General features: G+C 41.5%; 1 pseudogene; it reads left to right on the plus strand.

Annotated features, from left to right (window-relative positions):
• The first annotated feature begins 322 nt into the window (after nucleotides 1–322).
• Nucleotides 323–11,206, plus strand: LOC109141840 (uncharacterized; annotated as a pseudogene).
• Nucleotides 11,207–13,370: the final 2,164 nt, after the last annotated feature.

The raw sequence follows: 13,370 nt of genomic DNA on the forward strand, positions 1-13,370 counted from the left end.
GTTGTGGCGACTGTCCTCAGAGTCGACGGGTTAAGGCTGTTTTGGCAGCAAAAGTGGGACGTATACAAAATTAGGCCGGTGGCTATATTTGAAGTGTTGAAACACCCATCACATGAGTGATCCTGGCATGAAACAGAGAATGAAACAGAGAAGTTGCACAAGGTTTATAAGACAGAGGAAAAATATTTTATCTATTTGGTACATCCAGTCATCTTAATGTGTGTCCAAATTATTGGTCTCTGCCCAACCAATCTACACTTCTTACAGCCATAGCCACAGTCTGCAAAGGTTGTGATGTGTTTTATGAGGACCTCTGAAATTTCATTCACAAGGAGGGGAGTGAACCAGACACCAGTGTTACGTGATTGGATATTGCTGAAGAGGAGTATGAGGAGTTTTGATTGGTTGGAGGTGAAGAAAGAGATGTATGTAAAGAGCACAGGTGGAAGCCTTTTCATCGAATCATCAGAGTCCATGAAGAAAGTGCTCGCTCTGTCAGGATCTCCAGGTAACACATTTCATTTCTTTGGTACTTTAATTTCTGTGTCCTGCTCTCTGTTACTTCAGTATTTCAGCATTTTTTAAAGTTTTTAATGTATGTGGTTAAAATTCACATAAGGAGATTTTATATATATATAAAATCTCCTTCTCACCCCAACGGGTTGGTATCCGTGTTATCCTCAAGCTCGGGTCCTCTACCAACGGCCTGGGAGTTGTTCCTAGGACTGTACTCTTCTGGACTGAGGCTTCAGATGTTGTTCCTGGGATTTGCTGTATATACTATATATATATATATATTATAGATATATATATATATAATATATATATCATATATATATATATTCTATATAATTAATAGTGTCTGTGTATCATATGTTTTTCTATTGTCGGCCGTGAGCAGGAGGAACGGTGAACTGTTTTGTAAAAAGATTTTAATTGTAAGTCTCATCCTCCTCTCCGTTTTGAGGCAACATTATTTGGAGGTGGCTCGCTCCGATCCCGGTGTGTGCGGTATACAAACAAGGACTTTTTTAACTGTCTTCTCCTGATCGCTGGATGAATTATGCCCAAGTATTATCGTGTGCCCCCCCCCCCTTTTTTCATTTGTTGGGATTTTTAACAATCATTGTGTGTTGGACATTGGACCGTGGGCTTCCATTAGAAAACGGTGCAGTTTCAAGTTACCCTAAGTCCTTGGCTTAATTGTGCGAAATCGCCGCAACTGCATAGAGTCCGAAGCAAAGCTGAACGCAGGTGAACCTAAGACAGTGCTGTGGTTTCCCTCCAAATCCTTAAAAACTGTGGTGGCACTGCTAGCGAGATGCCAAGCTAAAGAGAAGCGCCTAAAGAGAAGACGCACCTATCCATACGACTCTAAAGGTCACAACCCGCGTGTGTTATTTAAAACTATAGTGGTGGCTGTTCTATAATCCCCCCACCTGGGTGCATAGAGGCACCCCCGAAATGTGCTTAATGGTCCTAAATTTAATGGATGAACGCTCCTCTACACATTAGACTCCCTTCACTGTCCATTTTCCAAATCGCGTCTTAATGACCCATTTTTCATTCTTGGCTTTAAAAACCCAGAAGGAGAGCGGTTTGTTTTTAGATTTTAGTTATCTTAACACTGTGTTCAATCCTTGTATTTTTATTTTTATAGTTGGTTATCTAGAGGGAGGTATTTAATTACTATATTTCATTATGTCTATTTTGTAATGTACAAGCACTTTGCTGTCACTGCTCTTGTCTTTAAACAGTTGTATGTTGTTACTTTTATCCATTTCTTTTCCTTCTAATCTCCTTTGTTCACATTCAACATTATTATCGCTCTCCACAATCTCATAATAGATTCATTTCCAACAGAATAAGAAGTCTTTATTTTTTTCATGTCTGTGTCTAACCAGAAGTGATGAATCACTGTGTTTTTCTCGGTGCTGCTCCTCCTGGGGACGTGCTCAGCTGCCATTATGGGTTAAGTAAGATACTCTGACTGTATCATCTCATGAATTTCTTTCTATTGTGTAATATGTACAATGATTAATTAGAAATATATGACATGGATGTAGGTCTGGAGTTGTGGTGGGAAAGTTATCTTTCTGCCAGCATTAGTTGTATTGTGTTGAGTGTTGTCACTTTGAAACAATGATATCAGCTGAAATTTCACAAATAAACCGTTACGCTGTTAAATGTTTCAACTTTGTCATGTCACAGAAAATCTGGCTCTGCGTGGAAAAGCGACTCAGTCTGGACGTTATTTCACGCATTACAGCTGCCTACAATGCCATAGATGGAAATGTAACGTGACTTCGCGATGGAGTCATGGCAGCCAGACAATGGAGTGTCCATAAAAATCTGCTAGTTAGATGTTTTATAACTTATACAATGTGTGTAACGGCCAGGGCAGAAGTTTTTAGAAAGATACCCTTAACATAAAGAGACTGGATTCAAAGTATCAAAGTTGTAAGTTGAAGTTTTAATAGTCTCTGTCACATAAAGTAGAACGGGACGTCTTAATAACAGGTCGCCAAACACGACACAAGAAAGGTGTACAGCATGAAATGCTGTCCATCGAGGAAAGCTCTAACAAGTTAGGGTATAGTCGTTTACTACCGTTGTGTATCAAGAAATGCTCAGTAAGAAGTCTCATTAAGCCGCCCCTCCAACACCGTATACAGATAAAGTCATTACATGTCCTTAGTTGATGGGGATTCTATGCATCAGTAATGAACACAGGTATACTTTTAACATTCCACATGGTACCCTATCCCCTAGGCCCGTCCTCTCACTGCCTTATAAACGACTAATTTAATAAATTGTCCCTCCCCGACCAGCTCGGTCAGTAAATCAAGGAGGCACAAAAGCGTAAACGAGCGTATGTGGACATACAAGAACACAATGTTATTTGCTTCCTATTTATTACATGCTTGAAGGCACTTCCCGTTGTGTGCTGTTTTCCTGAGACTGGCAGGGTGAGGTAAAGTTTCAGGTTAATGAGGTATAAAGTTAGAGGGATATTGCATGAACAGAATGGAGCGAGGTACAGGTCAAGAGCGGACATCGTAGATTGGGGACATACTGGCTGAGGATAATGTAAAGAAACTGTTGTTCATGACTCCAGGGTCCATAATTGTTGTATGTATTTGTTGTTCACTGTTCCGTTACCTAGCCCCTAGCTAAAGGGGGGTTGCTACCACCTTAGGGCCTCTCGCCTCTGCCCAGGACTGCACTGCCGATTGTGTGATGCGACTGGTGGACTGCATGAGGGCTGAATGTGAAGGGCCCACGCAGTGGCTGGGATACATTTTTGCTCTGTCTTGACTTACGAGCCACCACTGCACCAAAGTTACTGTGTGTTGTCGTTGTCGTTGTGATGTGCTTGGTGTGTGTTTGGTGGTTTGATGTAAAGTCCCATGCTTGTGTCCCTGCTTTAACAGACGGTAGCTCTAGCAGTCCACAGGTAAGTTGTAGGGGTGAGTTAGAGCATCTTTTGGTTTCATCTCCTTCTTTCATGTTGATTCATAGGAAACCTCTATTCTGTTTTTCCCCCGTGTTTTGTTAGGTCAGTTGTAGTTTTTGGTCCAGATTGCTTTGTTTTGTTTTGGGCCATGCTACCCTGAAGCTTCTCAATCTACCACAGTTTTGTGTAAACTGTAGTATTATTATTATTTTATATTATTACGTATTATTATTATTAAAATTGATAGTTAATTAGTATGTCTGATCATATGTGTTTTATGTGGGTAAATGCATTGATCTTTTTGCCTTTTGTTGGGAATGCAAGCCGCTGGGGACTGATATGGAGGTCGCAATGGTGTGCTCTTGTGATGGGGAAAGAGGGGGCAGCATCCTTCTTCAGAGATCCTTTTTTGGCTTCCCCTAGGCCCGACGGTACATAAAGGACAAAAAGACAGACTGTTTAGGAATGCTGTAATATAACAAACTGTCCTCCTGCTAACAGGGGGTGTACGAGAGCAGGGGGGTTGGGAGAGCGAGACCCATCTGAAAATGATAATAAGAAACACCTGGTCAGAGATCTGGCTCAGGCGGAGACCGTTTTCCTCATGTAACGCACGTCGCGCCGGCTTTGAGTGTGTTGGCCCCACTCGTGAACGCATCTTAATAGGTCAAACAAACAACAAACCAAGAAAGCGATTACAGCTTTGATGCTCTTATCCTCCTTAGTTTAAGGGTTTTTTTCATTATAAAATTCTTCCCCAACAGAATGAAACAGCCCAAACCCCTTGTGGGAGAGTGGAAGCCGTGCTGGACTCCTAACGTCCATCTACCGTCCATGCACCCATCTATACACGGAGACTTGCTTTCAGGAAAGGATCAACGGGCTGAGGAGTCTCACATCGGCGACATCTTTGGACAAATGGTTTGAATAACCCATTGTGAGTTAAAAAAAAAGCATCTTCCTCATCATCAATCCTCATCTCCCTTCTGCCCCTCGTTTTAGCCCGGGGCTCCTTGCTCCCGGGGCTGAGTCAGTTACAGCCACACGGCTGACCAGCTAACGACAGTTAGCCGTTTACACTTACAACATCTTCCATTCACAGGACAGTCTGTGAATCCAATTTCAGTCGTGTAACGTTATTCCCGTGTTCATCTCAAGGCTTGCTGCTGCTTTCTCTTTCTTTTTATGGGTTGGTCAAATTGTGTCATGGTACCAACCTTCACCCGAACCTCAGTCCTCCTATAAAGCGGGACGTTTAATGTGACTTGGCGCTTTCCTGTTAGTCTAGTAACCGTCCCAAGTACTGGACACCTCTGTTGAAGTGGGAAGTCTATCGCGTGTCTGACCGTTGCAACTGCCGAACTGTGAAGAATTGCTTGTTATTAAATACCAATGTGAATCACTGATAGAAGTCTCATTTATCTAAAGGCAAGACATTATGATAGAACAATTACATGAATGATAAGAATCGTATTATGAAGGGTGGTTAATCCTGCCTTCTTATAAGTCATAGGAGAATAAATAAAACCTAACAACATGTCATGGTTTGTTGTCATGTTAACCTCAAAGGGGTCCAGGTCTCAATGCGATTTTGTGTTTCTTGCAGGGAGAACTGGCCCTCGCAGGAAACGCCACACTCACTGCCATCGATGGGATGATGCCAGCTACATTGTAACACGGCCCCTGAGTCCCTGAGTCTGTGTGAGGTGGAGGTGGGTAGCGGCGTCTCCGTCTGGTTAGGACGTCTTGTCTTGTGATATTGTAGTTACAGTGGCACAATTTGTGTCCAAAGTCACATCATGTATACAATGAAACCATTAAATTGAATTAAATCAGCATCAAAAAAAAGGTTACCGTGCATTTTCATGTTCATCTTGATTGGTCTAGATTTATGTGGTTCTCACACAAATTTCTTTGCACAATTCATTGATATATGTGTTAAGCATGAAACGTTGGGGATCTATGCCAGTGCTAATGATAACAGCCCATCATAAGTACACACTTTAGTTCAAAATAGGATAAAAAACTCTGTCCATATTAGCCAAGCGACCTGGGTTATATATGGTATATAGTTTATGAGAATCAGTCTATGAACGACTATTCGTGCTTTCAGTGTAACATGTAAAGGAAATTATGTCAGATAGTTACTGTATTAAAATCAAAAATGACCATGAATGTCATCAAAGATTGGGGAAACATGCTCACCATTAAAACGAACGCAGCTCTGATTGACACAATCTAACAAGTCAGTATGGTTCTCTTTTGAAATCAGGTCTGTTGTGTTTTGTCGTGTGTGATCCGAACTCTGATCCACACACTGCACATGTCGATGCTCTCCGGGTTTGCCAGAATTCAAACTAGCAAGCAAATGACTCAGACGTAGAAAGCTGGGTTCATGAAAACAAAAAAAAACATTTGGTAGGCTTCAGAGTCAAATTGACCTCTTGTGTATTTAAATTTAAACACAGCTACCGACCAATTTTATTACACCCCTAGATGTCAGCGGTACGATCCATGGTTCAGTTAAACAAGTAACAAACAGGACAGATCAACAACAGGCAGTGTACGATGAAGGAACTGTACTATTGTAATATTGTTATAGTTGAAATACTACTCGACGATAGCTGCGCGGCCCCTATAGAGGGCAAGTGAGCGTCCAGCCACCAGCCGAGGCCGGTGAAGATAACAGAAACAGGAAGGGACCACACAACACAGCAGGGGCCACACAAAGGTGAGTCACAAATCCATTCAACATGTGCAACAAGAGGCCTTGGGTAAGTCGAGTGTGTGTGTGAACTTGTGACTTAGACGGAGAAACGAAGATCAGGCTTGTCAAAACAAGAAACTGGGTGTGGGAGAGTTGCAAGAGGGGTGTTAGCTCAGCCACAGCCCGCCCTGTGTCATTCCCAATCTCTATCGCTCTCCCACATTTCCTGTCATCCCTTCTCAAGCTTCTCTGTCAAAAATAGCATAAGGCCAAAGAAACAACTTGAAAAAATAAATAAATTATTTTGCCCAACCAATCTACACTTCTTCAAAATGGCAGCCAGCCATTGTGGTCCATTTTAATCAGGGTGTAGCCTGCAGAGGTTGTGACATTTCATTCACAAGAAGAGAAGTGAAATACAGAAACAATGTTGTGTGATTGGATACTGCTGGAGAGGAGTATAAACAAAATTTTGATTGGTTGGAGGTGAAGAAAGAGATGTATTAAAGAGCACAGGTGGAAGCTTTTTCATCGAATCATCAGTCCATGAAGAAAGTGCTCGCTCTCCAGGTAACACATTTCATTTTTTAAAGTTTTTTAATGTGTATGGTTAAAACTCACAGTTATCCCAATGATGTGTTTCAGGAGGGTCGGATAAAAATGCTCACGTTCAGGTTCTACAGCATCATCATGTTTAAGTTGCATTATATTTTAGTTTCATAATGTTTTTAATGTATATGGTTTAGCTTCACATGTATAATGTATTTAATTATTTTCCCTCAAACTTTGATGCTTCATTTAATTGTGAATATTTTAAGTTATTGAGAAACCCTTAAAGGACCAGTGTGTAGGATTCAGTTGTATCTAGCGTTGTAGTCTTGTCTTATAATCTTTCAGTTTTTTCTTACTAATCAGAAAAATATCGTAATCGTACACCTGAATTTTCAAATTTGTCTCCCTTATCAAACGAAGATTAGCTTAACTGCCCCATTAACTCATCGTAAAACAAACTTCATTCAAGCACGACAGGAACAAATGAAACATGACTACCACTATATATTTTTCAAATGTACATTTGGTCTATTGTACGGTCTATATAGACTCTCATGTGTCTCATCCAGAATGATGAATCTCTGTGTTTTCCTTGTGCTGCTCTTCCTGAGGTCGTGCTCAGCTGCTGCTTATCGTAAGTAAGCAAATGTGGCCCTTCGGGGAAGAGCCACCAAGTCAAACCATTTTTTTCACTCATCTGGAGCTGCCTACAGTGCCATAGATGGAAACCGTGAGTCTCACTTCAACGCTGGATCATGCACTCACTCTAATGAAGTTACCAACCCCTGGTGGAGAGTGGACCTGCTCTTGTCACCTCCATAACCATCGTCAACAGAGGAGACTGCTGTCAACACAGGATCAACGGGCTGAAGATCCACATCGGCAACTCTTTGGAAAACAATGGTGTCAAAAACTCATGTGAGTGAATATGAAAAAAGCATCTTCCTCATCATCATCCTCACCTCTGTTCATCAATAGCGATTCTTACAGGGACAGTCAAACCCAGCTGTGTCCAGACAGAGAATAGAGTTGCCTACTGAAGTGGTTTTCTTACTGGATTTGACTCCTGGAACAAATACTTAAAGTCTGCATGAAGTCAAAGTTGATGTTTATGGACAGCAGGTATAAACATGTGAGTTGTGCTGCTTTCTCTTTTCTTTTAGTTGGTAAAATTGACAATTGGTGATGCAACCTTCACTAAGACCTTCACTGGTCCGTGGAGGGACGTTATGTGACTTTGCTTCTACCTGGTTCAGGAAAATACCTTACACTGTGTGAAGTGGAGGTCTACGGGTACCCTGCCCCACCAGGGCATGTCATGGTTCAAAGAGGTCCAGGTCTCAATTGAGGTTTTTGTGTTCTGTTGTCAGGCGAGAACCTGGCCGTTCAAGGAAAAGCCTCGCAGTCGTCACTGTGTTGAATTTGGTCTTGCAAACAATGCCATCGATGGAAATCATGACACAAGTGGGAACACGGCTCCTGCAGTCACACATCCAACGACATCCACCCCTGGTGGAGACTGGACCTGGGCAAAACCCACAAAGTGTTTTCTGTGAAGATTGCCAACATAGATACTGATCAGAGCGACTCAACGAGCTGAGATCCGGATTGGAGATTCCCTTGGAAAATGGCAACAACAACAAATGAACTGGACGAACTGAGACCTTAACAGAATAGAAGTACATTAAATTTACAGTCAACTAATCTGTGAATAAACTAATTAAAGTAAATGTATCATTCACTTGTGGTAGATTCAACTTGAAAGGGGACATATTAAGAAAAAGTTTTTTCAGTGCTTCGCAAACAAAGTCTGATTCGTCCATCTGATGCTAACAGGCCAGATCCAAACAGCACACCTTTAAAGGTCTAATGTGGTCAGTGCCTCGACGGGTTAAGGCTGTTTTGGAAGCAAAAGTGGGACATATACGAAATTAGAGGCCGGGTGGCCATATTTGAAGTGTGAAACACCCATCACATGAGTGATCCTGGGCAGAAACAGAGAAGTTTGCCAAGGTTTATAAAGACAGAGGAACCAATATTTTATCTATTTGGTACATCAGGGCATAGTCTGCAAAAGTTTGTGCCGTGTTCGATGAGGACCTCTGAAAGGCATTCACAGAAGGGGAAGTGAACCAGACACCAGTATTGAAACATCCATCAAGCTCCTGGCATGAATCAGAGAATGAAACAGAGAATTTGCACAAGGTTTATAAGACAGAGGAACATAGTTGTATCTATTGGTACATCCAGTCATCTTAATGTGGTGTCTGCTCTCTGTTTACTTCCAAAAGATTTGATACAGGCTTAGATGATGTATCTCTGGCTCTGCTCTTAACAAAGTAATAATAGAATTAGTTTTAATTTTCATACTAATTTTGAAATTCAGCTACTGAATACTGAAAACTTGATTACAGTATGGAAGTACAGTAATGTGTGTGTCTGATACTTGAACGCTCAAATACAGTCGGTGACAACTTCGCGAACGGCCAAACACCAAGCAAGGTCACTAACAAGACACAGCAGACAGCTAATATTCAGTGTCTGTCTTTCACAGCCTTTTTATTGTCACCCAAGCTCTCACACCACTAAAAGAAAATCCACAGTTCTTTGTCGGCGGCTTTTTGTTTGTTCACTGTCTTCTTTTTTCTTCTTAGCTTACTCTGTCAGCGCCCTCTTCAATCTCATCTCCTCTGCCTTTATGTCTATAGTGGCTGCTGAGCCAGGTTACACTGACCAGCTCTGGTTCTGGCACAACACCGCCACCACTCACTGTCAACATTCCCCTGTGCCCTGGGCCTATAAACCTCTTCTTTCCTCTTTAAGGCGTTTGGCACAATAACAGAAATCTGTGTGTGGGAGAGTTGCAAGAGGGTGTTGTTTAGCTCAGTCAAAGCAAAGGCGCCCAGGGTGTAAATGGTAAATGGACTGTACTTATATTACTGTGTACTTATAAAGCCCTCTAGCTTCAACCTTTATGCTACATATCTCATCACCCATTCAGACACATTCATACACTGAATGGCACATATTGAGGAACTGCTAACCATTCATACGCATTCACCGATGGCACAGCCTTCGGGAGCAATTTAGGGTTCAGTATTTTGCCAAAGGACACTTCGACATGCTGGACCTAGACAAAAACAACACAAAGTGTTTTTCTGTGAAGGTATTGGCCAAAATAGATACTGACGGTCATGCGACGGCGACTCAACAGAAACTGGAGATCCGATTTGGAGAGTCCTCCCCTCTGGCCTGTAACATGGCAACAACAATACCAGGTATTTACAAACTGTGACAGTTCGGGACTTTCCTGATGTTAGATCTTTAGTCATTTATTAAAGTTTTTCACAACACAAACTTCACAACAACGGCAGACAGGTGGAGCATGTAGCACCAGCACATTTGAGTATTGGCAAATATCAGTCATATCTAACAACACACAATATGTTTCTCCTTCCGGTCTTCCGGTGTGCTGTGATCTCAAGTTCCCGCAGGTCTGTTGCTCGAAGCTTTCCATTGTAAATGGTATAGACGGCCACTCAGCGCAGCAGATGAGTTTGGAACAAATGGGGGGGACAAGCTCGTGAAATCATTACAAATTTATTAACTGTCATCACACACAGAAACCCCCTCACAAATGCGAATAACTCGTTTTAAAAATGCGAGAAACTGGGTGGCACAGGGCGTTTAGTTCAGTCCTATGTTAACAGTAGGCCTATGCTCGTGCCGTGGCGAGGAAAGTCAGATTAACATTAAAACGCATTAACGTTTATTAAGTTCCAACGAGGTATTTACAATGGTAGAGGCTACAGGTACGCGGAGAACAGAAGGAGAAGTTTGTCCCTCTTGCCTGTACGATTTTACTTTCACGAGAGGACATTTGCTCTGGTCGAGACATCTCAGAAATTGCAATGTGGTGTGGAATGAAGTAGAATTTAAAAAGTACAATGTTACTCACAGAAGTGACTTTTTTGAAAAAATGACGCAATAGTCTTTTGCTTATGTGTTGTCCCTTCCATCGTGCCATGCCGTGCTTGACGTGGCAGCTAGCCTGTCTCCAAGTGATACAGTTGGGAACCGTGGCAAACCAGAGTCGACGACGACTCCACAACTCTGTTGCTGCAACAGTCCAACGAGTCACTTGCTTGATGCGTACGCTTTTTACACACAAACGATGCACTCAGCACCACGCATAAAACCAAATAGTATGTTAATTCATATTTTGGTTTCCCTCGTGAGTGCTATGAATCAGAAGATTGAAAGAAGACAAGTGTAAAAAACAAACAAAAAAAAAACACAACGTTAAACTACATAAAAGTGGGGTGGGACTGATCTACGGTACAATTGCAAAAGTGGGTGTGTCATGACAACACCTAACACCCCACTATCTGCGGCCCCTGGCGGCCGCTACATTACGTAGTCCATCCCAGGAAGAGAAGAGTTCTGAGTCTGGGTGAGGTGGAGGTGCATACGGCTCTCGCCTGGATTAAATCTGAAAATGTTCAAACTGCACGACAAGAACGTTTTGTAACACGATGTTGTTTCTAACGATAACAATGGAAGTGAAGATAAAACCTTTTTTTTTTTACAATTTAGAGTCGGGACAGTATGCCCATTTTGTCTTAAGTTTGTGACATTCTTTGGTGGCATGGCCAATTGTTCTACTTGTTCGTAGTTGCTCGTTGTTGATTTGTGGCGACTGTCCTCAGAGTCTTTCAGGTCACCTGAGCTCAGGTCACCTGACGATGGTCGTTGGAGTCACGTGAGACCCAAGTGTGAAATGGCGGCTGTTCAGTCTCCTGTGCAAAAATGAAAGAAAGATGACCTGAACGACTGAGAACCTTCACAGAATAGAATGTACATTAAATTTACAGTCAACATGTGAAAACTAATTAAAGTAAATGTATCATCAACTTGTGGTAGATTCAACTTGAAAAGGGGTCTATTAAGAAAAGCTTTTTTCAGTGCTTCTGTAAACAAAGTCTGATCTCGTCCATCTGATGCTAAAGGCTAGCAATACCACAGCACACACCTTAAAGGTCCAATGTGGTCGATGCCTCGGCGGGTTAAAGGCTGTTTTGGAAACCATACAAAATTAGGCTGTGCCTATTTGAGTGTTGAAACACCCATCCACTGAGTGATTCCTGGCATGAAAACAGCAACGAGAGACAGAGAGTTGCACAAGCTTTATAAGACAGAGGAACAATATTTATCTATTTGGTACATCAGGGCATGTGCTGCAAAGGTTGTGATGTGTTCTATAAGAAGACCTCTGAAATTCATTCACAGAAGGAAGTGGAACCAGACACCAGTGTTCCATGATTGGATCTGCTTGAAGAGGAAGTATGGAGGACTTTTGAATGGTTGGAGGCGAAGAAAGACGTGTATAACAGCGCAGGTCTCTTTATCACCTTTTCCATCGAACATCAGTCCATGAAAAAGTGCTCGCTCTGTCAGGATCCCAGGTAAACATTTCATTTCTTTGGTACTTTATTGCGGTGTCCTGCTCTCGTTTACTTTCAGTATTTCGCAGCATTTTTTAAGTTTTTAATGAATGTGGTTAAAATTCACAGTTTCCCAATGACATATTCAGGGGGTAGTCAATAACGATCAGGATTTCCGGATAGAGAAAATTTCATCACGTTCAGGTCCGCATCAATCATCGTGTTTAATATATATATATAATATATAATATATATATATAGAATATTTATAGATATATATTTATTTATTTATTTATTTATTTATTTATTTATTTATTTATTTATTTTATTTTTAATCATCACTTTTAAAAGTTACATACGTTGGTTTTGGTGCCTGTTTTGTTTCCAGATATTTATGTGGTGTTGAATGGGGTGTATAAGAGACATTAACTATGAGAGGTGGCTCGCTCCGACCGGTGCTGTGTGCTGTCATACAACAACGGATTTTAAATGACTTCTCTTGATCGTGTAGCTGAAATATGACAGCACCTTGGTGTCAGCTGCGGCTGTCGTTAAAAGTGAGTTGTTACTTTTTACCATTTTCAATTCCTCTGAATCTCCTTTGTCACATTCAACATTATTATCGCTCTACCTCCACAATTCTAATACGATGCATTTCCAACAGAATATAGAGTCTATATTTTTTCTGTCTGTGCTAACCAGAATGATGAATCTCTGTGTTTTCCTCGGCTGCTGCTCCCCTGGGACGTGCCAGCTAGCCCTTATGGTAAGTATAATCTGACTGTATCAGTCTCATGAATTTGTTCTTTCTATTGTGTATAATGTACAATGTGTAAATATTAGAAATATAGGACATGGATGTAGGTCTGGAGTTGGTGGGTGAAAGTACTTGTCTTTCTCCATTAGTTGTATTGTGTTGAGTGTTGTCATTGAAACAATGATATCAGCTGAAATTCACAAATAAACCGTTACAGCGTGTTAAATGTATTCAACTTTGTCATTCACTGAAAGGAGAGAAGGAAGGGGAGGAAGGAAGGAAAGGGGAAAAAAAGAAAATCTGGCCTCTAGAGGGGTGCTCTGGGGGTGCGGAAAGGGAAAAGTACGACTACAAACAGGGGGGAGATCTGGACACGATTAAAATAATAGGAGATGGAAGGGGGAAGGGGAAAAACGGCATTTATTTACAGCTGCCTACAATGCCATAGATGGA

This window comes from Larimichthys crocea, unplaced genomic scaffold, assembly GCF_000972845.2.
Source record: "Larimichthys crocea isolate SSNF unplaced genomic scaffold, L_crocea_2.0 scaffold40904, whole genome shotgun sequence".
Lineage (NCBI taxonomy): Eukaryota > Metazoa > Chordata > Actinopteri > Sciaenidae > Larimichthys > Larimichthys crocea.